Source organism: Ranitomeya imitator, chromosome 5, assembly GCF_032444005.1.
Source record: "Ranitomeya imitator isolate aRanImi1 chromosome 5, aRanImi1.pri, whole genome shotgun sequence".
NCBI classification, from domain to species: Eukaryota; Metazoa; Chordata; class Amphibia; order Anura; family Dendrobatidae; genus Ranitomeya; species Ranitomeya imitator.
In genome coordinates this window covers 300770047-300794167 of record NC_091286.1, presented here as the reverse complement: position 1 = coordinate 300794167, position 24121 = coordinate 300770047, and the positions used below count along the sequence as shown (strand labels likewise).

The 24121-nt window shown below is 45.0% G+C and overlaps 1 protein-coding gene across 2 annotated transcripts in view; it reads right to left on the bottom strand.

Annotated features, from left to right (window-relative positions):
• Positions 1-23821, bottom strand: part of POPDC1 (popeye domain cAMP effector 1) — a 235102-nt gene extending 211281 nt beyond the window's left edge. For both annotated transcript variants that reach the window (XM_069726299.1, XM_069726298.1), the window contains exon 1: positions 23685-23821. The gene's annotated coding sequence lies outside the window, so the exon portion shown is untranslated. The remainder of the gene's footprint in view (positions 1-23684) is intronic.
• Positions 23822-24121: the final 300 nt, after the last annotated feature.

Here is a 24121-nt window from a genome sequence, read left to right as displayed (position 1 = left end):
CCATAGATGTACCATAGAAAGGTGTGCCATATAGTGCTCTGCACCGTTCATTATTGCCCCATAGCTGTGCCATTTAGTGCTCTGCACCGTTCATTATTGCCCCATAGCTGTGCCATATAGTGCTCTGCACCATTCATTATTGCCCCATAACTGTGCCATATAGTGCTCTGCACCATTCATTTTTGCCCCATAGATGCTCCGTCCCGGCGTCTCTCTGCACTGACTGATCAGGCAGAGGGCGGCGCGCACACTATATGCGTCATCACGCCCTCTGACCTGAACAGTCACTGCAAGAGGACGCGAAGACAGAGCTGCGCCCGGCGGGTGGAACGCGGACAGGTGAATATAAAATACTCACCTAGTCCTGGCGCTCCTGACGCTGCCCCTGCTTCTCACACTGTCTTTGGGTGCCGCAGCTCTTCCTGTCAGAGGTCACTGGCACCGCTCAGAGGAATGAACATGTGGCTCCACCCCTATGGGAGTGGAGTCCATATTCATTTATTTAATGACCGCTGAACAGGGGAAGAGCTGCGGCACCCGGAGACAGTGTGACAGGCAGGGGCAGCGTCAGGAGCGCCGGGACTAGGTGAGTATGCCTCAGCGCCCTCTCCCCCTCACCCGCCGACCCTGCCGCCCACCGTGGCTCGAGTATAAGCCGAGAGGGGCACTTTCAGCCCAAAAATTTGGGCTGAAAATCTCGGCTAATACTCGAGTATATACGGTAAATATATTTTTAAAGGTGCTATTGACATGAAATTCTCACCAGATGTCGATAACAACAACACATCCAATCCACACAGGCCAAGAAATCAAACATTACATGTCCATAAATTAAGTTATGTGTAATAATGGAAAAAGTATAGAACACGTGAAGAGAGGTGCAAAAAACTGTGGAAACTCATGACACCTGGTGAAATCCATCAATAACTAGAAAGCAATCCTGCCATTTAGTGAAACATATCAGCCGGTTTAACTGAGGGCCTATAAAAAGGTGTTTCATCACCAAGGTGCCACACAAGAAACCTCTCATGATGGGTAAAACCAGTGTGCTGTCTCAATACCTTAACAACCTTATAGCTGCAAAACATACTGATGGCATTGGTTACTGAAAAATTTCTAAACCACTCAAGGTTATAATAAGCACTGTTGAAGCCATGATCCAAAAGTGGAAAGAACATCATTTCACCATAAACAGGCAACATGCTCCCCACAAGATTTCAGGCACAGGACTAGTGAAAATAATTATCAGAAAAGTTGTCCAAGAGCCAAGGCCTACCTGTGGTGAGCTACAGAAAGACCTGGAATCGGCAGGTACAATTGTTTCAAATAAAACAATAAGTAATGCACTCGCCCTCGACTGCCTGTATGCACACTCAACACGCAATACTCCACTGCTGAACAAAAGCACGTTCAAGCACGATTAAAGTTTGCTAAACAATATTTAGATGAGGCTGTGAAATGCTGGGAGAATATAGTCTGGTCAGAGGATACCAAAATGGAACTTTTTGGATGCAGTAATACACATCATGTCTGGAGGCCAAAGGACACAATACCAATAGTGAAGTTTGGAGATGGCATCATGGTGTGGGGCTGTTTTTCAGATTACGATAGTGGCAAATTTCATGTAATTGAAGGGAGGATGAATGGACAAATGTACCAAGACACTCTTGATAAAAAAAAAGGCTGCTACTGTATCTACCAGGATGACAAAGATGAAACGAGGATGGATATTTCAACAAGACAATGATCCCAAACACACAGCAAAGTAAACTCTCAATTGATTTCATAGAAAGAAAATAAAGCTGCTAGAATGGCCCAGCAAATCACCTGAGCTTAATAGAATATTTATGGAAGGGACTAAAGCTCAGAGTTCATAGAAAGCCCACGGAACCTTCTGGATTTGAAGAGTGTTTGTGTTTAAAGAATGGACCAAAATTACACCTGTGCAATGCATGCGAGTAGTTTCTCCATACAGGAGGCGTCTTCAAGCGGTCATCGCTAACAAAGGCTTTTGTATGAAGTAATAATTACATTTCAGTAAGAGTGTTCAATACTTTTTCCAGTGTCATTTCTCATTATCACAAATAATTTATGGAAATCTATGGTTTGATTTCTTTGCCTGTGTGGACTGGATCGCTTGTTATAGACATCTGGTGAGAATTTCATGTCAATAGCACCGTTAGAAATATATTTACCGTATATACTCGAGTATAAGCCGAGATTTTCAGCCCATTTTTTGGACTGAAAGTCCCCCTCTCGGCTTATACTCGAGTCATACCCGGGGGTCGGCAGGGGAGGGGGAGCGGGGGCTGTCTAATTATACTTACCTACTCCCGGCTAGGTCCCTGCACGTCCCTGCTTCTTCCAGCGTTGCATCTTCTTCCTGTACTGAGCGGTCACATGGTACAGCTCATTACAGTCATGAATATGCGGCTCCACCTCCCATAGAGGTGGAGCCGCATATTCATTGCTATAATGAGCAGTAACTGTAACCGCTCAATACAGGAAGAAGATGCAGCGATGGAAGAAGCAGGGACCACACCAGGAGCAGGTAAGTATACGGGGAGGGGGAGCGCTGTGCGATATTTACCTCTCCTCGCTCCGGTGCGGCTCCGTCTCCATCGTCCTCTGGCTGTGACGCTCAGATCAGAGGGCGCGGTGACGTAGTCAGTGCGCGCCCTCTGCTGAGCGTCAGTGCTGGAGACGGAGCCGCACGAGGAGCAGGTAAATATTGAAAGCGCCGGCGTCCTAAGCGAATTGAGTATGTGATTTTTTTTATTGCAGCAGCAGCATTATTTATGGCACAGCTTTATATGGAGCATCTATGGGGCAGTAATCAACGGTATGGAGCAATATATGGCACAGCTTTATATGGAGCATCTATGGGGCCATAATGAACGGTGCAGAGCATTCTATATGGCACAGCTTTGTGGAGCATCTATGGGGCAATAATGAACGGTGCAGAGCATTATATATGGCACAGCTTTATATGGAGCATCTATGGGGCAGTAATCAACGGTATGGAGCATTATATATGGCACAGCTTTATATGGAGCATCCATGGGGCCATAATGAACGGTGCAGAGCATTTTATATGGCAGTTTTATATGGAGCATCTATGGGGCCATAATGAACTGTACAGAGCATTATATGTGGCACAGTTTTATATGGAGCATCTATGGGGCCATAATGAACGGTGCAGAGCATTATATATGGCAGTTTTATATGGAGCATCTATGGGGCCATAATGAAATGTATGGAGCTTTATATATGGCACAGCTTTATATGGAGCATCTATGGGGCCATAATGAACGGTGCAGAGCATTATATGTGGCCCAGTTTTAAATGGAGCATCTATGGGGCCATAATGAACTGTACAGAGCATTATATGTGGCACAGTTTTATATGGAGCATCTATGGGGCCATAATGAACGGTGCAGAGCATTATATATGGCAGTTTTATATGGAGCATCTATGGGGCCATAATGAAATGTATGGAGCTTTATATATGGCACAGCTTTATATGGAGCATCTATGGGGCCATAATGAACGGTGCAGAGCATTATATATGGCACAGTTTTATATGGAGCATCTATGGGGCCATAATGAACGGTGCAGAGCATTATGTATGGCACAGTTTTATATGGAGCATCTATGGGGCTATAATGAACGGTACAGAGCATTATATGTGGCACAGTTTTATATGGAGCATCTATGGGGCCATAATGAACGGTACAGAACATTATATGTGGCACAGTTTTATATGGAGCATCTTATGGGGCAATAATGAACAGTATGGAGCATTATATATGGCACAGCTTTATATGGAGCATCTATGGGGCAATAATGAACGGTATGGAGCATCTATTTTTATTTTTGAAATTCACCGGTAGCTGCTGCATTTCTTACCCTAGGCTTATACGCGAGTCAATAAGTTTTCCCAGTTTTTTGTGGCAAAATTAGGGGGGGGTCGGCTTATACTCGAGTATATATGGTACTTAGAAAATTGGTGATAAGTTCCATACTTTTCTCACCTCCTGTATGTACAAACTCCCCACTTAAAGTTTTTCAGAGTACTTGTTTGCATAAAGGATTTGCTTTTTGGTTATAAATTTAAATTTCCATGCAATTTTGCTTACAATTACTACTTGATGCAATTTGGGTGAAGTTATTTCATGAGTGTGCCGCACCCAGCAGGGACCAGTGGTGCACCTGGATCAGAAAATCACATATTCGTTGATCACAGGTCTTCTTTGGAGCCTATGCAACCATTCACATGAGTGGTACAGGTTTACTCTTTCTTTTAGTATGGAAGAGGTTGAGTTCTTGGTTTAAGTCTGCTGATATTCCATCTGGCTTTGGTCTACAGCTTATTGGTACACTCCCCCTTCACTATTTAAACTCACTTCTGGCTTTCTCCTATGCCAGCATTAAGTTTTACTATCCTGAAACATACTTACCTGGAATAGCTGTTATGTTGCCTGTAGAAGCCAAAGTGTTCTTGCAGTTGATTGTGTTCCTTTTGATTCCTGTGGAAATCCTTTGTGTGTTTCCCCATGTCTTTGCATTTTTATTGTTGTCTTATTGTAGGAGTAAGACTAGTGTCTTGATGCCCAGGTAACTATCTGGGGCAAAGACCCAGGGTCAGCCGCACGTGACGGTGCATGGGTGTTGAGTGGTTAACATCTTCCCCCCTACCTACTGTCGAGGTTCCCCTTTATTAGCTCCCTCACCCCCTACCTTTGCGTCACATGTCGGGCATCTCCCTGCCCAGGCGTTATATTATTTCTGGCCCAATTTTTTTGCAAAATCCCAACATGGATGTGGTTCGGGTTCTTCCAGAACAAATGCAGACTCTGTCTCTGGATGTGACAGACCTGTGGATGTTAGTGGTGCAACAGACCTCAGGTCTGTTGGTCTCGGCTGTCAGTCAGATCCAGCTTGAACCCAAGTTGACCCTTCCGGTCCGGTTTTCTGGGAGATGGGACAAGTTTGCAGTCTTCACCCTCATTCCTCTGGAAACAGGTAGGAACTGTGATTTCCCTACTTCAAGAGAATCCTCAATCCTGGGCCTTTTCCTTTCCGATCAGTAGATGAGTTTTTTGCAGCCTAAGTCTCATCTAGGATGATCTTCACCTTGTCACCCTTGCTGAGTCAAAGCTACGTAAGCTACAGCAGGGGGATCTACCAGAAGAGGTGTTTTGTTCAGAGTTATGCAGGTGGGCCACTGACACCAAGTGGAACGATCTGCCGTTTAGAAGCCAATCCTGTGAGGGTCTGTCAAAAAGGCTTAAGGACGCCCCGGTCCTGCATGAAACGCCTGAGTTTTTAGAGGCCGCTATGGCTTTAGCCAATTGGATTGACAAACCTGTAGTGACCCATTCCCCAGTAGAATACTCTAACGGTAAAAGATCTTATGGTTTGGGGGTTTTTGTTTTGTGGTCAAAGAGGTCACTTCATTGCGGTCTGTCTTTCCGCATGTAAACTTAAAAATCTGGAGGAAAACTTCTGACCTCCGGTTGTGTGGAGGATTACAACCTGGGCATATATATTTCCTCCGTACATACATCTCAGTTTGTCTTACCTGCAGAGGTTGTGGTAGGTACGAAAATGGAGATAATTTCTATAGGCTTGGATAGGGGGGCAGGATCCAATATGGTGTATGCCTGGCTTGCCCAGACTCATGGTCTCACTTGTGACATTCTGGCGAAACACATTCCCATATTTTCTATTGACTCTGTGCCTCTCCTTCAGGGGTATTTCACGCAGATGGTGCATAATCTAAATCTGTGAATAGGGGCCCTTCACACGGAACTCACTTCATGCTATATTCTTGAAGGTCTACCTACTCCTATTGTACTAGGCCTCCATTGATTGGTTACTCATAATCTTGCGGTAGGTGGAGAGATTTCTGTAATAACTGCATGTCTCCACCAAAACCCTACCTCCTTTTCTGTCCAGGTTTGAGGCTGCATTTTTAGAAAAGGGGTATCAGGAACTGCCTCCCCATCGTGCCTATGAATGTCTCGTTAACTTGCTCCCTGGAGCAAAACTACATAAAACTAGGTTATACAATCTTTCTGACATGGAAAGGCAGGCTATGAAAGATTATATTTCTGAAAGTCTTGTTAAGGGACATATCAGACTCTCCTTTTCTCCCATGGCAGCAGGGTTCTTTTTTGTCAAGAAAACAGATGGGGGTCTATGTCTTTGTTTAGACTTTTGGGAGTTAAATCAGATTACCATTCGAAACCCTTATCCCTTTCCACTCATTCTTGATTTGTTTAACCCCTTCATGACCCAGCCTATTTTGACCTTAAAGACCTTGCCGTTTTTTGCAATTCTGACCAGTGTCCCTTTATGAGGTAATAACTCAGGAACGCTTCAACGGATCCTAGCGGTTCTGAGATTGTTTTTTCGTGACATATTGGGCTTCATGTTAGTGGTAAATTTAGGTCAATAGATTCTGCGTTTATTTGTGATAAAAACGGAAATTTGGCGAAAATTTTGAAAATTTCGCAATTTTCACATTTTGAATTTTTATTCTGTTAAACCAGAGAGATATGTGACACAAAATAGTTAATAAATAACATTTCCCACATGTTTACTTTACATCAGCACAATTTTGGAAACAAAATTTTTTTTTGTTAGGAAGTTATAAGGGTTAAAATTTGACCAGCGATTTGTCATTTTTACAACGAAATTTACAAAACCATTTTTTTTAGGGACCACCTCACATTTGAAGTCAGTTTGAGGGGTCTATATGGCTGAAAATACCCAAAAGTGACACCATTCTAAGAACTGCACCCCTCAAGGTACTCAAAACCACATTCAAGAAGTTTATTAACCCTTCAGGTGCTTCACAGCAGCAGAAGCAACATGGAAGGAAAAAATGAACATTTAACTTTTTAGTCACAAAAATTATCTTTTAGCAACAATTTTTTTATTTTCCCAATGGTAAAAGGAGAAACTAAACCACGAAAGTTGTTGTCCAATTTGTCCTGAGTACGCTGATACCTCATATGTGGGGGTAAACCACTGTTTGGGCGCACGGCAGGGCTTGGAAGGGAAGGAGCGCCATTTGACTTTTTGAATCAAAAATTGGCTCCACTCTTTAGCGGACACCATGTCACGTTTGGAGAGCCCCCGTGTGCCTAAAAATTGGAGCTCCCCCACAAGTGACCCCATTTTGGAAACTAGACGCCCCAAGGAACTTATCTAGATGCATAGTGAGCACTTTGAACCCCCAGGTGCTTCACAAATTGATCCGTAAAAATGAAAAAGTACTTTTTTTTTTCACAAAAAAATTCTTTTAGCCTCAATTTTTTCATTTTCACATGGGCAACAGGATAAAATGGATCATAAAATGTGTTGGGCAATTTCTCCTGAGTACGCCGATACCTCATATGTGGGGGTAAACCACTGTTTGGGCACATGGTAAGGCTCGGAAGGGAAGGAGCGCCATTTGACTTTTTGAATGAAAAATTATTTCCATCGTTAGCGGACACCATGTCGCGTTTCGAGAGCTCCTGTGTGCCTAAACATTGGCGCTCCCCCACAAGTGACCCCATTTTGGAAACTAGACCCCCCAAGGAACTTATTTAGATGCCTAGTGAGCACTTTAAACCCTCAGGTGCTTCACAAATTGATCTGTAAAAATGAAAAAGTACTTTTTTTTCACAAAAAAATTCTTTTCGCCTCAATTTTTTCATTTTCACATGGGCAGTAGGATAAAATGGATCATAAAATTTGTTGGGCAATTTCTCCCGAGTACGCCGATACCTCATATGTGGGGGTAAACCACTGTTTGGGCACACAGCAGGGCTCGGAAGGGAAGGCGCGCCATTTGACTCTTTGAATGGAAAATTAGCTCCAATTGTTAGCGGACACCATGTCGCGTTTGGAGAGCCCCTGTGTGCCTATGCATTGGAGCTCCCCCACAAGTGACCCCATTTTGTAAACTAGACCCCCCAAGGAACTTATCTAGATGCATATTGAGCACTTTAAACCCCCAGGTGCTTCACAGAAGTTTATAACGCAGAGCCATGAAAATAAAAAATAATTTTTCCTTCCTCAAAAATGATTTTTTAGCCTGGAATTTCCTATTTTGCCAAGGATAATAGGAGAAATTGGACCCCAAATATTGTTGTCCAGTTTGTCCTGAGTACGCTGATACCCCATATGTGGGGGTAAACCACTGTTTGGGCGCACGGCAGGGCTCGGAAGGGATGGCACGCCATTTGGCTTTTTAAATGGAAAATTAGCTCCAATCATTAGCGGACACCATGTCACGTTTGGAAAGCCCCTAATACCTAAACATTGGAGATCCCCCAGAAATGACCCCATTTTGGAAACTAGACCCCGAAAGGAACTTATCTAGATGTGTGGTGAGCACTTTGAACCCCCAAGTGCTTCACAGAAGTTTATAACGCAGAGCCATGAAAATAAAATAAAAAATTATTTTCTCAAAAATGATCTTTTAGCCTGCAATTTTTTATTTTCCCAAGGGTAACCGGAGAAATTTGACCCCAAAAGTTGTTGTCCAGTTTCTCCTGAGTACGCTGATACCCCATATGTGGGGGTAAACCACTGTTTGGGCACATGCCGGGGCTCGGAAGTGAAGTAGTGACGTTTTGAAATGCAGACTTTGATGGAATGCTCTGTGGGCGTCACGTTGCGTTTGCAGAGCCCCTGATCTAGCTTAACAGTAGAAACCCCCCACAAGTGACCCCATTTTGGAAACTAGACCCCGAAAGGAACTTATCTAGATGTGTGGTGAGCACTTTGAACCCCCAAGTGCTTCATAGAAGTTTATAATGCAGAGCCGTGAAAATAATAAATACGTTTTCTTTCCTCAAAAATAATTATTTAGCCCAGAATTTTTTATTTTCCCAAGGGTTACAGGAGAAATTGGACCCCAAAAGTTGTTGTCCAGTTTCTCCTGAGTATGCTGATACCCCATGTGTGGAGGTAAACCACTGTTTGGGCACACGTCCGGGCTCAGAAGGGAAGTAGTGACTTTTGAAATGCAGACTTTGATGGAATGGTCTGCGGGCGTCACGTTGCGTTTGCAGAGCCCCTGGTGTGCCTAAACAGTAGAAATCCCCCACAAGTGACCCCATTTTAGAAACTAGACCCCCCAAGGAACTTATCTAGATATGTGGTGAGCACTTTGAACCCCCAAGTGCTTCACAGACGTTTACAACGCAGAGCCGTGAAAATAAAAAATCATTTTTCTTTCCTCAAAAATGATGTTTTAGCAAGCATTTCTTTATTTTCACAAGGGTAACAGGAGAAATTGGACCCCAGTAATTGTTGCGCAGTTTATCCTGAGTATGCTGGTACCCCATATGTGGGGGTAAACCACTGTTTGGGCGCACGTCGGGGCTCGGAATTGAGGGAGCACCATTTGACTTTTTGAATACGAGATTGGCTGGAATCAATGGTGGCGCCATGTTGCGTTTGGAGACCCCTGATGTGCCTAAACAATGGTAACCCCTCAATTCTACCTCCAACACTAACCCCAACACACCCCTAACTCTAATCCCAACTGTAGCCATAACGCTAATCACACCCCTAACCACAACCCTAATTCCAACCCTAACCCTAAGGCTATGTGCCCACGTTGCGGATTCGTGTGAGATTTTTCAGCATCATTTTTTAAAAATCCGCGGGTAAAAGGCACTGCGTTTTACCTGCGGATTTTCTGCGGATTTCCAGTGTTTTTTGTGCGGATTTCACCTGCGGATTCCTATTGAGGAACAGGTGTAAAACGCTGCGGAATCCGCACAAAGAATTGACATGCTGCGGAAAATACAACGCAGCGTTTCCGCGCGGTATTTTCCGCACCATGGGCACAGCGGATTTGGTTTTCCATAGGTTTACATGGTACTGTAAACCTGATGGAACACTGCTGCGGATCCGCAGCCAAATCCGCACCGTGTGCACATAGCCTAATTCTAAAGGTATGTGCACATGCTGCGGAAAACGCTGCGGATCCGCAGCAGTTTCCCATGAGTTTACAGTTCAATGTAAACCTATGGGAAACAAAAATCGCTGTACACATGCTGCGGAAAAACTGCACGGAAACGCAGCGGTTTACATTCCGCAGCATGTCACTTCTTTCTGCGGATTCCGCAGCGGTTTTACAACTGCTCAAATAGAAAATCACAGTTGTAAAACCGCAGTGAAATGCGCAGAAAAAACGCGGTAAATCCACCATAAATCCGCAGCGGTTTAGCACTGCGGATTTATCAAATCCGCAGCGGAAAAATCCGCAGAGGACCAGAATACGTGTGCACATACCGAAACCCTAACCCTAGCCCTAACCCTAACCCCAACCCCAACCTTAGTGGGAAAAAAAAAATTCTTTATTTTATTATTGTCCCTACCTATGGGGGTGACAAAGGAAGGGGGTCATTTACTATTTTTTTTATTTTGATCACTGTGATAAAACCTATCACAGTGATCAAAATGCACATTGGAACGAATCTGCCTGGCAGCAGATTCGTGCGCCCGCCATTTTGGAAGATGGCAAAGTTAGGGTTAGGGTTGGGGCTAAAGTTAGGGTTTCGATTACGTTTATAGTTGGGTTAGGGGTGTGTCAGGGTTAGGGGTTTGGTTAAGGTTGTGGTTAGGGGTATGTTGGGGTTAGGAGTGTGTTGCGGTTGGGATTAGCGTTAGGGGTCTGTTCGGGTTAGGTGTGTTTTGGGGTTAGGGGTGTGTTGGGGTTAGGGGTGTGGTTAGGGTTGGGATTAGGGTTAGGGGTGTGTTGGGGTTAGGGTTGGAGTTAGAATTTGGGGGGTTTCCACGGTTTAGGCACATCAGGGGCTCTGCAAACGCAACATGACGTCCGATCTCAATTCCAGGCAAATTTGCGTTGAAAAAGTAAAACGGTGCTCCTTCCCTTCCGAGCTCTGCTGTGCGCCCAAACAGTGGTTTACCCCCACATGTGGGGTATCAGCGTACTCAGGACAAATTGGACAACAACTTTTGGGGTCCAATTTCTCCTGTTACCCTTGGTAAAATACAAAACTGGGGGCTAAAAAATCATTTTTGTGGGAAAAAATTATTTTTTTATTTTCACGGCTCTACATTATAAACTTTAGTGAAACAATTGGGGGTTCAAAGTGCACACCACACATCTAGATAAGTTCCTTAGGTGGTCTAGTTTCCAAAATGGGGTCACTTGTGGGAGTTTCCACTGTTTAGGCACATCAGGGTCTCTCCAAACGCGACATGGCATCTGATCTCAATTCCAGCCAATTCTGTGTTGAAAAAGTCAAACGGTGCTCCTTCCCTTCCGAGCTCTGCCATGCGCCCAAACATTGGTTTATCCCCACATATGCGGTATCAGCGTACTCAGGAAAAATTGCACAGCAACTTTTGGGGTCCAATTTCTCCTGTTACCCTTGGGAAAATAAAAAATTGGGTGAAAAGATCATTTTTGTGGAAAAAATATGATTATTTATTTTTACGGCTCTACATTATAACCTTTTGTAAAGCACTTGGGGGTTCAAAGTGCTTGCCACATCTATATATATATAATTGTCTAAGGGTTTTTCCGTCTGTCTTTGTCTGTCTGTCTGTCCTGGAAATCCCGCGTCTCTGATTGGTCAAGGCCGCCAGGCCTCGACCAACCAGCGACCGGCACAGTATCGACGTAGAAATCCCGCGTCTCTGATTGGTCGAGGCTTGGCGGCCTTGACCAATCAGAGACGCGGGATTTCCAGGACAGACAGACAGACAGACAGACAGACATAAAGGACTTTAGCCCCAACCCTAACCCTAACCATAACCCCAATAGGAAAACGGAAATAAATAAATTTTTTTATTTTATTATTTTTCCCTAAGGCGGTGATAAAGGGGGGTTTAATTTATTATTTACAGCAGGTTTTCATGTTTGGCTGTGGTCACACACTGAAAGACGCTTTTTATTGCAAAAAATAGTTTTTGCATCACAACATTTTGAGAGCTATAATTTTTCCATATTTTGGTCCACAGAGTCATGTGAGGTCTTGTTTTTTGTGGGACGAGTTAATGTTTTTATTGGTACCATTTTCAGGCACATGACACTTTTTTATCACTTTTTATTCCGATTTTTGTTAGGCAGAATGAACAAAAACCAGCAATTCGTGAATTTCTTTTGGGGGAGCGTTCATACCGTTCTGCGTTTGGTAAAATTGATAAAGCAGTTTTATTCTTCGGGTCAGTACAATTACAGCGATACCTCATTTATATCATTTATTATATTTTGGCGCTTTTATACAATAAAAACTATTTTATATAAAAATAATTATTTTTGCATAATTTTATTCTGAGGGCTATAACTTTTATTCTTTTGCTGATGATGCTATGTGGCTGCTCGTTTTTTTGCAGGACAAGATTACGTTTTCAGCGGTACCATGTTTATATCCGTCTTTTTGATCGCGTTTTATTCCACTTTTTGTTTGGCGGTATGATTATAAAACATTGTTTTTTGCCTCGTTTTTTTTTTATGGAGTTCACTGAACGGGTTACCTAGTGGGACAGTTTTATAGGTTGGGTCGTTACGGACGCGACAATACTAAATATGTGCACTTTTATTATTTTTAAAATTTACATAAAGAAATGTATTTATTGGAACAATATTTATTGATTTTTTTCTTTACTTAGGGATTTTTAAAAAAATATTTTTACACAGTGTAATTTTTTTTTTTTTTTTTTTTACTTTTTTACATTATCCCAGGGTCGGACATCACTATATAGTGTCAGATCGCTGATCTGACACTTTGCAGAGCACTTTGTCAGATCAGCAATCTGACAGGCAGTGCAGGAGGAGTGATGTAAGTTCCAGGGCAGCGCGCACAGCGCATGCCCGAGAAATGATTGCAGAGCGCAGGCGCCCGTGACTGCAAAAGACAGAGAGGAGGCGGCGTCAGGTGGGATAATGGACGGCTGCGAGGCGCTTGAGTCAGGGAGAAATCATACCTTCCTGACGCTATACAGGTATGGCGCGAAATTTATAAAAGTGATTATTTCAGCATTCCTAGGGATACTAAACATAAGGGCCACCTTCACAGAATGCAGTCTTAGTACTGCTGAAGGTGGCTCTTTTACTTAATAGGCCCTGGGGGGGTGACAGGTTCCCTTTAGGACGGTTTCACACGTCAGTGGCTCCGTTACGTGAGGTGACAGTTTCCTCATGTACCGGAGCCACTGACACACGTAGACACATTAAAATCAATGCATCTGTGCAGATGTCATTGATTTTTTGCGGACCGTGTCTCCGTGTGCCAAACACGGAGACATGTCAGTGTTCGTGGGAGCGCACGTATTACACGGACCCATTAAAGTCAATGGGTCCGTGTAAAACACGTACCGCACACGGACGTTGTCCGTGTGCAGTCCGTGTGCCGTGCAGAAGACAGTGCTCCAGTAAGCGCTGTCCCCCCCACATGGTGCTGAAGCCGCGATTCATATCTTCTGTGCAGCAGCGTTTGCTGCAGAGAAGATATGAATAATCCATTTTTTTTGTGGTTTTTCGTGTATAAAATAAAGGTCCATGTGTTATGATCCGGTGGTTAGGACAAATAATGGACCTAGTAGTAACAGATAATAAGGACGAGCTCTGGGACGTGGGAACTCTGCTGACCGCAATCCCTAAACCTATCAAAACACACTAGAAATAGCCGTGGATTGCGCCTAACGCTCCCTATGCAACTCGGCACAGCCTAAGAAACTAGCTAGCCCTAAAGATAGAAAAATAAAGCCTACCTTGCCTCAGAGAAATTCCCCCAAAGGAAAAGGCAGCCCCCCACATATAATGACTGTGAGTAAAGACGAAAATACAAACACAGAGATGAAATAGATTTAGCAAAGTGAGGCCCGACTTACTGAACAGACCGAGGATAGTAAAGATTACTTTGCGGTCAGCATAAAAACCTACAAAAGACCACGCAGAGCGTGCAGGGAAAAATACCTTGAGTCGGCGCGGAAGGCGCCCCTCTGCGTCCCAGAGCTTCCAGCAAGCAAGGCAATATTGACAAAAGCAAGCTGGACAGAAAAAATAGCAAACAAGCAAAATAGCACAGAGGAACTTAGCTTCTGCTGGAGCAACAGGAACTCAGAACGATCCAGGAGCGAACTAGAGCCATAGTACAACATTGACAGCTGGCATGGGGCAAAGATCTAAGTGGAGTTAAATAGAGCAGCCCACTAACGAATTAGCCTCGTCACCTGTGGAAGGAAACTCAGAAACACTCACAGGCACCAGAGAAAGTCCATGGACAGAACCAGCCGAAGTACCATTCATGACCACAGGAGGGAGCCCGACAACAGAATTCACAACATCCATGTCCCCACCCCCTGTGCGCCCGCCCGCTGTTCTGAAAATACTCACCCAGCTCCCTCGTTGGTTGTCGCTGCTTCCTCTCCCGGCTGCACCTTCTACTGTATGCGGTCACGTGGGGCCGCCGATTACAGTCATGAATATGCGGCTCCACCTCCCATAGGGGTGGAGCCGCATATTCATTACTGTAAATGAGCGGCCCCACGTGACCGCTCATACAGTACAAGGTGCGGCCAGGAGAGGAAGCAGCGAGGGAGTCGGGAGCTGGGTGAGTATTTTAATCACAGTGGGGGGGGCGCACAGAGGGTGGGAGGGGGGTGAGGACCTGGATCTGGATTTTACACACTATTATTCATATCTTCTCTACAGCAAACGCTGCTGCAAGGAAGATATGAATGGGGCTTCAGCACGATGCAGGGGACAGCACTAAACTTTAGCGCTGTCTCCGGCACGGTGCGTGTGGTACCCAGTGGGCACACGTGTGCCGCACGTGTGTCACACTGATGTGCCACAGAAACGCACCGGCACACGGACACAGATAATTCCGGTACCGATTTTTCCGGTACCGGAATTATCTGGACGTGTGAGACTGCCCTTAAAGTCACTTTGACGGGTGTACATGACAGAAAATACTCAAAAGTGACACCATTCTAAAAACTGCACCCCTCAAGGTGCTCAAAACCACATGCAAGAAGATTATTAACCCTTTATGTGCTTCACAGGAACTGAAGCAATGTGGAAGGAAAAAATAATCTTTTTATTTTTTACAAAGATTTTACTTCCGAATCAATTTTTTTTATTTTCACAAGTGTAAAAAGAAAAATTGAACCACAAAATTTGTTGTGCAATTTCTACTGAATACGCCGATACCCCATATGTTGGGGTAAACCACTGTTTTTGAGCACGGCAGCGCTTGGAAGAGGAGTGCCCCCTCATAAGTGACACCATTTTGGAAACTAGACCCCTTAAGGAACTTATCTAGATGCGTGCTGAGCACTTTGAACTAGTGATGTGTGGTTCGCGAACGTTTTGAGTCAAAGAGTCGGCTCCCTGCTGTGAACGACGGGAGTCGGCACCCCAGTGAGAGCCACTAAAATCTCTGAATGACTCTCACTGGGGGTAAAATCCGGTGTTCGGCAGACGTAACTCCGCCCATCCAAAACAAATCTCCACCCACTCATTAATTTAATTGGCTACTAGCAAGTGGGTGGAGTTTCTGATATAGGTGGGCGGAGTTTCAGACGCCGTACATCAGCATAAATATGTGTTCACATATTGTGAACACATATTTACTAGGGATCCATTTAGGATCCAAAAAGAGTCGGCTCTTTTTGGTGAGCAGAGCCATGAGAGCCAGATCACCAAAAAGAGCCGGACTGCCCATCACTTTGAACCCACAAGTGCTTCAGAGAAGTTTGTAACGTAGAGCCATGAAAATAATCTTATTTTTTCCACAAAATGATCTTTTTGCCCCCAAATTTTTATTTTCACAAGGGTAACAGGAGAAATTAGACCACGAACGTTATCGTGCAATTTGTCTTGAGTACGCTGATACCCCATAATATGTGGGGGTAAACCACTGTTTGGGCGCACGCCAGAGCTCAAAAGGGAAGAAGCGCCATTTGACTTTTTCAATGCATAAGATTAAATGGCAAATCGCGCTTTTTTTTACATAGGTTGCAGTTATACGGTTATTAACGGCGATCGCAACCCGGGGGTCGGTAAACACCGACCCGAATCATGTTGTCTGGGGTCTCTGCTACCCCCGGCAACCGAGACCCCGGAGAAAATCCAACTTTGAGGGGGCGATATACACTTTTTCCACAGCGCTGTTAGTTAACGGCGCTGTGGTTTAAGTACCGCCGTTAAAAGGCGTATCGGCTGTAGTTAAGAGGGTTAATAGCCCATATGGGCTTTCAGCAACATTTCAGCTCTAAATTTTTTTTTTCTTTAACCCCTTTCTGCCCTCAGACTGACTATTCCGTCTGAGGGCAGAACCCCCGCTTTCATGTGGGCTCCGGCGGTGAGCCCGCATCAAAGCCAGGACATGTCAGCTGTTTTGAACAGCTGACATGTGCCTGCAATTGGCGCGGGTGGAATTGCAATCTGCCTGCGCCTATTAACTAGTTAAATGCCGATGTCAAACTCTGACTGCAACATTTATCAAGCTCTTTCCGGCCATCCTGCCGGAAATGTGCGCACCGCTGACCCCCGTCACATGATCGGGGGCTCATCAGTGCATCTGCATAACAACCGGAGGTCTCGTGCAGACCTCTATGGTTGTTGATGCCGGATTGCTATTAGCGCCACCCTGTGGTCGGCGCTCATGGCAATGCAGGAATTCAGCAACATAGGAGCGATCTGAGCATCACCTCTATGTAGCAGAGGCGATCTAGCTGTGGCAGCTTCTAGCCTCCCATGGAGGCTATTGAAGCATGCCAAAATTTAAAAAAATGTTTTTTAAAAAATGAAAAAATAAAAAATATATAAAAGTTTAAATCACCCCCCTTTCGCCCCATACAAAATAAAAAAATAAAAAAATCAAACCTACACATATTTGGTATCGCCGCGTTCAGAATCGCCCAATCTATCAATAAAAAAAGGATTAATCTGATTGCTAAACGGCGTAGCGATAAAGTCAAACCGCTAGAATTAATTTTTTTTGGTCCCCACATCATTGCATTAAAATGCAATAACGGGCGATCAAAAGAACATATCTGCACCAAAATGGTATCATTAAAAACGTCAGCTCGGCACACAAAAAATAAGCCCTCACCCAACCCCAGACCACGAAAAATGGAGATGCTACGGGTATCGGAAAATTGCGGTTTTATTTTTTTTTAACAAAGTTTGGACTTTTTTTTTTACCACTTAGATAAAAAAAGAACCTAGACATGTTTGGGGTCTATGAATTCGTAATGACCTGGAGAATCATAATGGCAGGTCAGTTTTAGCCTTTTTTGAACCTAGCAAAAAAAATCTAAAGAAAAAACAAGTGTGGGATTGCAATTTTGGGATTGCAACATGGTTAGATGAAAGCTATGACTGGGCAGTTAACTTACAGGGTTACAGTCTGTTTAGAAAGGATCGTAAAAATCGGAGAGGAGGAGGGGTTTGTCTCTATGTAAAGTCTTGTCTAAAGTCCACTTTAAGGGAGGATATTAGCGAAGGGAATGAGGATGTCGAGTCCATATGGGTTGAAATTCATGGAGGGAAAAATGGTAACAAAATTCTCATTGGGGTCTGTTACAAACCCCCAAATATAACAGAAAGCATGGAAAGTCTACTTCTAAAGCAGATAGATGAAGCTGCAACCCATAATGAGGTCCTGGTTATGGGGGACTTTAACTACCCGGATATTAACTGGGAAACAGAAACCTGTGAAACCCATAAAGGCAACAGGTTTCTGCTAATAACCAAGAAAAATTATCTTTCACAATTGGTGCAGAATCCAACCAGAGGAGCAGCACTTTTAGACCTAATACTATCTAATAGACCTGACAGAATAACAAATCTGCAGGTGGTTGGGCATTTAGGAAATAGCGACCACAATATTGTGCAGTTTCACCTGTCTTTCACTAGGGGGACTTGTCAGGGAGTCACAAAAACATTGAACTTTAGGAAGGCAAAGTTTGAACAGCTTAGAGATGCCCTTAATCTGGTAGACTGGGACAATATCCTCAGAAATGAGAATACAGATAATAAATGGGAAATGTTTAAGAACATCCTAAATAGGCAGTGTAAGCGGTTTATACCTTGTGGGAATAAAAGGACTAGAAATAGGAAAAACCCAATGTGGCTAAACAAAGAAGTAAGACAGGCAATTAACAGTAAAAAGAAAGCATTTGCACTACTAAAGCAGGATGGCACCATTGAAGCTCTAAAAAACTATAGGGAGAAAAATACTTTATCTAAAAAACTAATTAAAGCTGCCAAAAAGGAAACAGAGAAGCACATTGCTAAGGAGAGTAAAACTAATCCCAAACTGTTCTTCAACTATATCAATAGTAAAAGAATAAAAACTGAAAATGTAGGCCCCTTAAAAAATAGTGAGGAAAGAATGGTTGTAGATGACGAGGAAAAAGCTAACATATTAAACACCTTCTTCTCCACGGTATTCACGGTGGAAAATGAAATGCTAGGTGAAATCCCAAGAAACAATGAAAACCCTATATTAAGGGTCACCAATCTAACCCAAGAAGAGGTGCGAAACCGGCTAAATAAGATTAAAATAGAAAAATCTCCGGGTCCGGATGGCATACACCCACGAGTACTAAGAGAACTAAGTAATGTAATAGATAAACCATTATTTCTTATTTTTAGTGACTCTATAGCGACAGGGTCTGTTCCGCAGGACTGGCGCATAGCAAATGTGGTGCCAATATTCAAAAAGGGCTCTAAAAGTGAACCTGGAAATTATAGGCCAGTAAGTCTAACCTCTATTGTTGGTAAAATATTTGAAGGGTTTCTGAGGGATGTTATTCTGGATTATCTCAATGAGAATAACTGTTTAACGCCATATCAGCATGGGTTTATGAGAAATCGCTCCTGTCAAACCAATCTAATCAGTTTTTATGAAGAGGTAAGCTATAGACTGGACCACGGTGAGTCATTGGACGTGGTATATCTCGATTTTTCCAAAGCGTTTGATACCGTGCCGCACAAGAGGTTGGTACACAAAATGAGAATGCTTGGTCTGGGGGAAAATGTGTGTAAATGGGTTAGTAACTGGCTTAGTGATAGAAAGCAGAGGGTGGTTATAAATGGTATAGTCTCTAACTGGGTCGCTGTGACCAGTGGGGTACCGCAGGGGTCAGTATTGGGACCTGTTCTCTTCAACATATTCATTAATGATCTGGTAGAAGGTTTACACAGTAAAATATCGATATTTGCAGATGATACAAAACTATGTAAAGCAGTTAATACAAGAGAAGATAGTATTCTGCTACAGATGGATCTGGATAAGTTGGAAACTTGGGCTGAAAGGTGGCAGATGAGGTTTAACAATGATAAATGTAAGGTTATACACATGGGAAGAGGGAATCAATATCACCATTACACACTGAACGGGAAACCACTGGGTAAATCTGACAGGGAGAAGGACTTGGGGATCCTAGTTAATGATAAACTTACCTGGAGCAGCCAGTGCCAGGCAGCAGCTGCCAAGGCAAACAGGATCATGGGGTGCATTAAAAGAGGTCTGGATACACATGATGAGAGCATTATACTGCCTCTGTACAAATCCCTAGTTAGACCGCACATGGAGTACTGTGTCCAGTTTTGGGCACCGGTGCTCAGGAAGGATATAATGGAACTAGAGAGAGTACAAAGGAGGGCAACAAAATTAATAAAGGGGATGGGAGAACTACAATACCCAGATAGATTAGCGAAATTAGGATTATTTAGTCTAGAAAAAAGACGACTGAGGGGCGATCTAATAACCATGTATAAGTATATAAGGGGACAATACAAATATCTCGCTGAGGATCTGTTTATACCAAGGAAGGTGACGGGCACAAGGGGGCATTCTTTGCGTCTGGAGGAGAGAAGGTTTTTCCACCAACATAGAAGAGGATTCTTTACTGTTAGGGCAGTGAGAATCTGGAATTGCTTGCCTGAGGAGGTGGTGATGGCGAACTCAGTCGAGGGGTTCAAGAGAGGCCTGGATGTCTTCCTGGAGCAGAACAATATTGTATCATACAATTATTAGGTTCTGTAGAAGGACGTACATCTGGGTATTTATTATGATGGAATATAGGCTGAACTGGATGGACAAATGTCTTTTTTCGGCCTTACTAACTATGTTACTATGTAATTTTTTTGCAATTTCACCGCACTTGGAATTTTTTTTCCCCATTTTCTGGTACACGACATGGTAAAATCAATGGTGTCGTTCAAAAGTACAACTCGTCCCTCAAAAAATAATCCCTCAAATGGCCATATTGACGGAAAAATAAAAAAAAGTTATGGCTCTGGGAAGAAGGGGAGCGAAAAAGCAAAACAGAAAATACCCCGGGTCATTAAGGGGTTAAAGAGGAGTGCTGTCTTCAAGTTTTACATTCTATTTATCTATATCTTTGCATATCTAACACCTAAATATCTATCACTTGTATTCTTCATTCTATTCCAGTACTTGTCACACTGATGGTGCACATGGACGGTACACAAGGACACAGGCACATGGACATACGTATGCCACATGTTATGGGGTCACTTTGTCACACAGATGGCACACGGACACCGACCAAATCGGTACTGATTTTTCCACTACCCAGAAATATCAGGACGTATGAAGGGTGACTTACACATCTCTCAACAAATCTATAAATTACTCAGCATCTTGGCCTATGGGGAGACACTTATCTTATGAAGACAGATACTCATTCATCATGCAATACTATCAGGGTGACTTCTGATTGGCACCAAATTTATTCTGCAGCAGGACAACTAGAACTATCTTCAGTGTAAAGAAGAACATAAGAGTCCTGCAAGTGATGATATGGCCCCACAGAGCCCTTATCTCATTATCATTGAGTCTGTAAGGATAAGGCTAGGGTCACATTGCGTTAGTGCAACCCGTTTAGCGCTAGCGGGTTGCGCTAACGCAATGTTTTTAATGTGGCCGCGTCCCGGGGTCGCGGTAACGTCCCCGCTCTCGCAGATCCCCGATCTGCGAGAGCGGGGAATGGACCACGGGCGCGCCTCGGACGCTGCAAGCAGCGTCCGCGGTGCGCCAGGAAACACCGGCGCGTCGCTAGCGCGTGCCGAACATGGCACACGCTAGTGCTGCGCGTTCCCATTGCCGTGAATGGGCGCGCTAACGGACGCGTTGCACGGCGTTAATTTCGCCGTGCAACGCTGTCCGTTAGCGCGTTCCCATTAACGCAATGGGAACCAAGCCTTACAGAGAGACAGAAGGGTTTGTGCAGCCTACATGCACAGTGGTTAGTTCTCCCAAGATGTTTAGAATCTCCCTACCAAGTTCCTTCACAAAACTGTGAGGATCCCTGTGCAAGAACAATATATGGGCCCTTTGCGGACCAAAAGCTTGTCATAATTCACAATTCCACCTGTTTTGGCTGTAGAGATGGTTCCCCTTACCTCTTGGGCTACTATTGCTGCACAAATTGCTCGAATGATAAGTCTTGCAAGTATATTAGAAAAACTGATACTTATATCTATAATATAATGCTAGGAGCGTCACTCTGTCCGAAGCCTTTATAGTCTGGACCCCACAAAGTTACGCATCCGGGGATGAGGATTGTGGCCCAGGAGATTGTGGTATGGGTAAGCACTGAGCGCATACTGTGATCTCTGGCACAGCAACTTACCTATCTGGCAGTAGCGTAGCTACCATAGGGGCAGAGGGAGCAATCGCCCCGGGCTCAGAGGGGGCCCACCTGGAGCTACGCTACTGTAACTGTATGGGCGTGCACAGCACGCAGATACAGTTGCATTCTGCGCAAAGCAGAGAGAATCGATCTCCCTGCTCTGCCGCCCGGCCGCTATGGGGCCCTGAGCAGGCGGGAGGGGGGCCTGTGCCAGAAGTGGGCCCCCCGCCTGTCATCGCAAGGTCACCTGTATCGGCATCTAGCTGAAGCAGCTGACCGCATTGATGAGGGAAAGAGCACTACGCTCCTTCTCCCATCATCCCCTTGCCGTCTGACGTCACCGACACTGACAGGGGGCACGATGACGTCACTGCCTAGCGCCCGCGGTCCGGAGGTGAGCGGGAGCAGCGCAGGAACCAGGAAGAAGAGAGGTAGTTATTGTTTTTCTTTATGGGGGCTGCCTTATAGTACAGGGTCTGCCTGCGGGGGGGTGCTCCCTTATACTACAGAGTCTGCGTGTTGGGGGGGTTATGCCTTATACTACAGAGTCTGCCTGTAAAGGGGGGGGGGGGGGTGCTGCCTTATACTACAGGGTTTGCCTGTGGAGGGGTGCTGCCTTATATCACAGTGTCTGCCTGTGGGGGGTGCTGCCTTATACTACAGGCTCTGCCTGTGGGGGGGTGCTGCCTTATACTACAGAGTCTGCCTGTGGGGGGGTGCTGCCTTATACTACAGGGCCTGCCTATGGGGTGCTGTCTTATACTACAGGGTCTGCATATGGGGTGCTGTCTTGTACTACAGGGTCTGCATATGGGGTGCTGTCTTGTACTATAGGGTCTGCCTATGGGGTGCTGCCTCATACTACAGGGTCAACATATATAAAATACATCAGCGGAGCAATCCAGACACTTTCTACTGAATATATATAGAAAATACGTCAACGCAGCAAGCCAGTAACTTTTTACTGCACATGACAGGTTGGGGGTGCAGGATAGGAGCACCACATGAAAGGATGGGACGCAGGATGACAGCACCACATGGCAGGATGGGGGCGCAGAATTGGAGTAGCACATACCAGGATGGGGGCAGCACATACCAGAATGGGGGCGCAGGATGGGAGCAGCACATGACAGCATAGGGGTACAGGATGGGAGCACATGACAGGATGGGGCGCAGGATGGGAGCACCACATGACAGGATTGGGGCGCAGGATGGGAGGACATGACAGGATGAGGGCACAGGAAGAAATTAGCACATGACAAGATGGAGGTGCACAAAACAGGATGAGGGCGAAGGATGGGGGGTGCACATGACAGGAAGGCGGTGCAGGATGGGAGCAGCGTATGACAGGATGGGGGCGAAAGATGGTAGCAGCACATGACAAGTTTAGGGCGCAGGATAAAGCAACACAAACCAGGATGGAGACCATATACCAATATAAATGCTCGCCATCCAGGCGTAGAACAGGTTCAAAAGCTCGTACTATTTTAATGACACTAGATATCGGTTGGTTTTAGATTTCTGTCGCTCATTCACATTGCGTTTTATGTTTATCCATGAACACTTCTATATTTATAAGAGCATTCTTACTTTGCAGCTTCCCTCTCGCCTAAAACTTTAGCAGGGGGTGTGTGTGTGTACACAGAAGCTTAATGGTTAATTCTGTGGCACTGTCAGTGGGGCTATTTTACTGTAAATGTAGGTGCGCTATGATTTGAAATTGTGACTAGAAATGGCACACGTCGTCGCCAGAGAAGCCTCCACGTCTGACAGCAGCACCCATCTCCTCAGCGCAGGCTGTGGGTGGAAAGTTTCCACAGGCTTCCCCACATCTCATGAAATATTCAGCGTGTCCTCTCCGGTTACTGAGTGACAGTGGGGGCTGAGCTCGGCTCCTGCACTTGTCCCCGCGTCCTACAGTGAACGGGACACTACATGAGTGCAGTCATGCTCACCCGGGATACACCGCTGGGATAGGAGGCTCGGGTGTGAGGGGACCGGGAAGTTTACCGCCGCCCTCTTACCTGGTACAGCCGCCGTCCCGGGAAAGTTTGTCAGTGAGGAGCTGACAGCAGCCGGGAAGACGTGACTAAAATAGGCATGAAGAGGGGAGGCTGCAGCCTGAGCCGCACACACTCCCCTTCCTAGCAGCGGCAGCTCCCTCACTGCTGGGGAGGAGGAGACGGACAGGGACAGCAGCGGGCGGAGGAGGAGGAGGAGGGCTGTGTGCGCCGGTGGAGCCCGGGAGCGGCGGCTGCTGAACTCAGCGCTCAGTGATAAGAGCCGTCATAGGACACGGGGCCGAGCACGGTGGCGCACCCCGGTCCTTCCTTACTATAATGGGGTACTAATCTTCTCACCTCCGCATCCTGTGAGCCTCAGTAGAAAAGACTGACAATTGTGCTACAAAGTCCGGTAGTGGTCACACAGACTAGTAGTAATGGCTGAGTTTTTCACGACA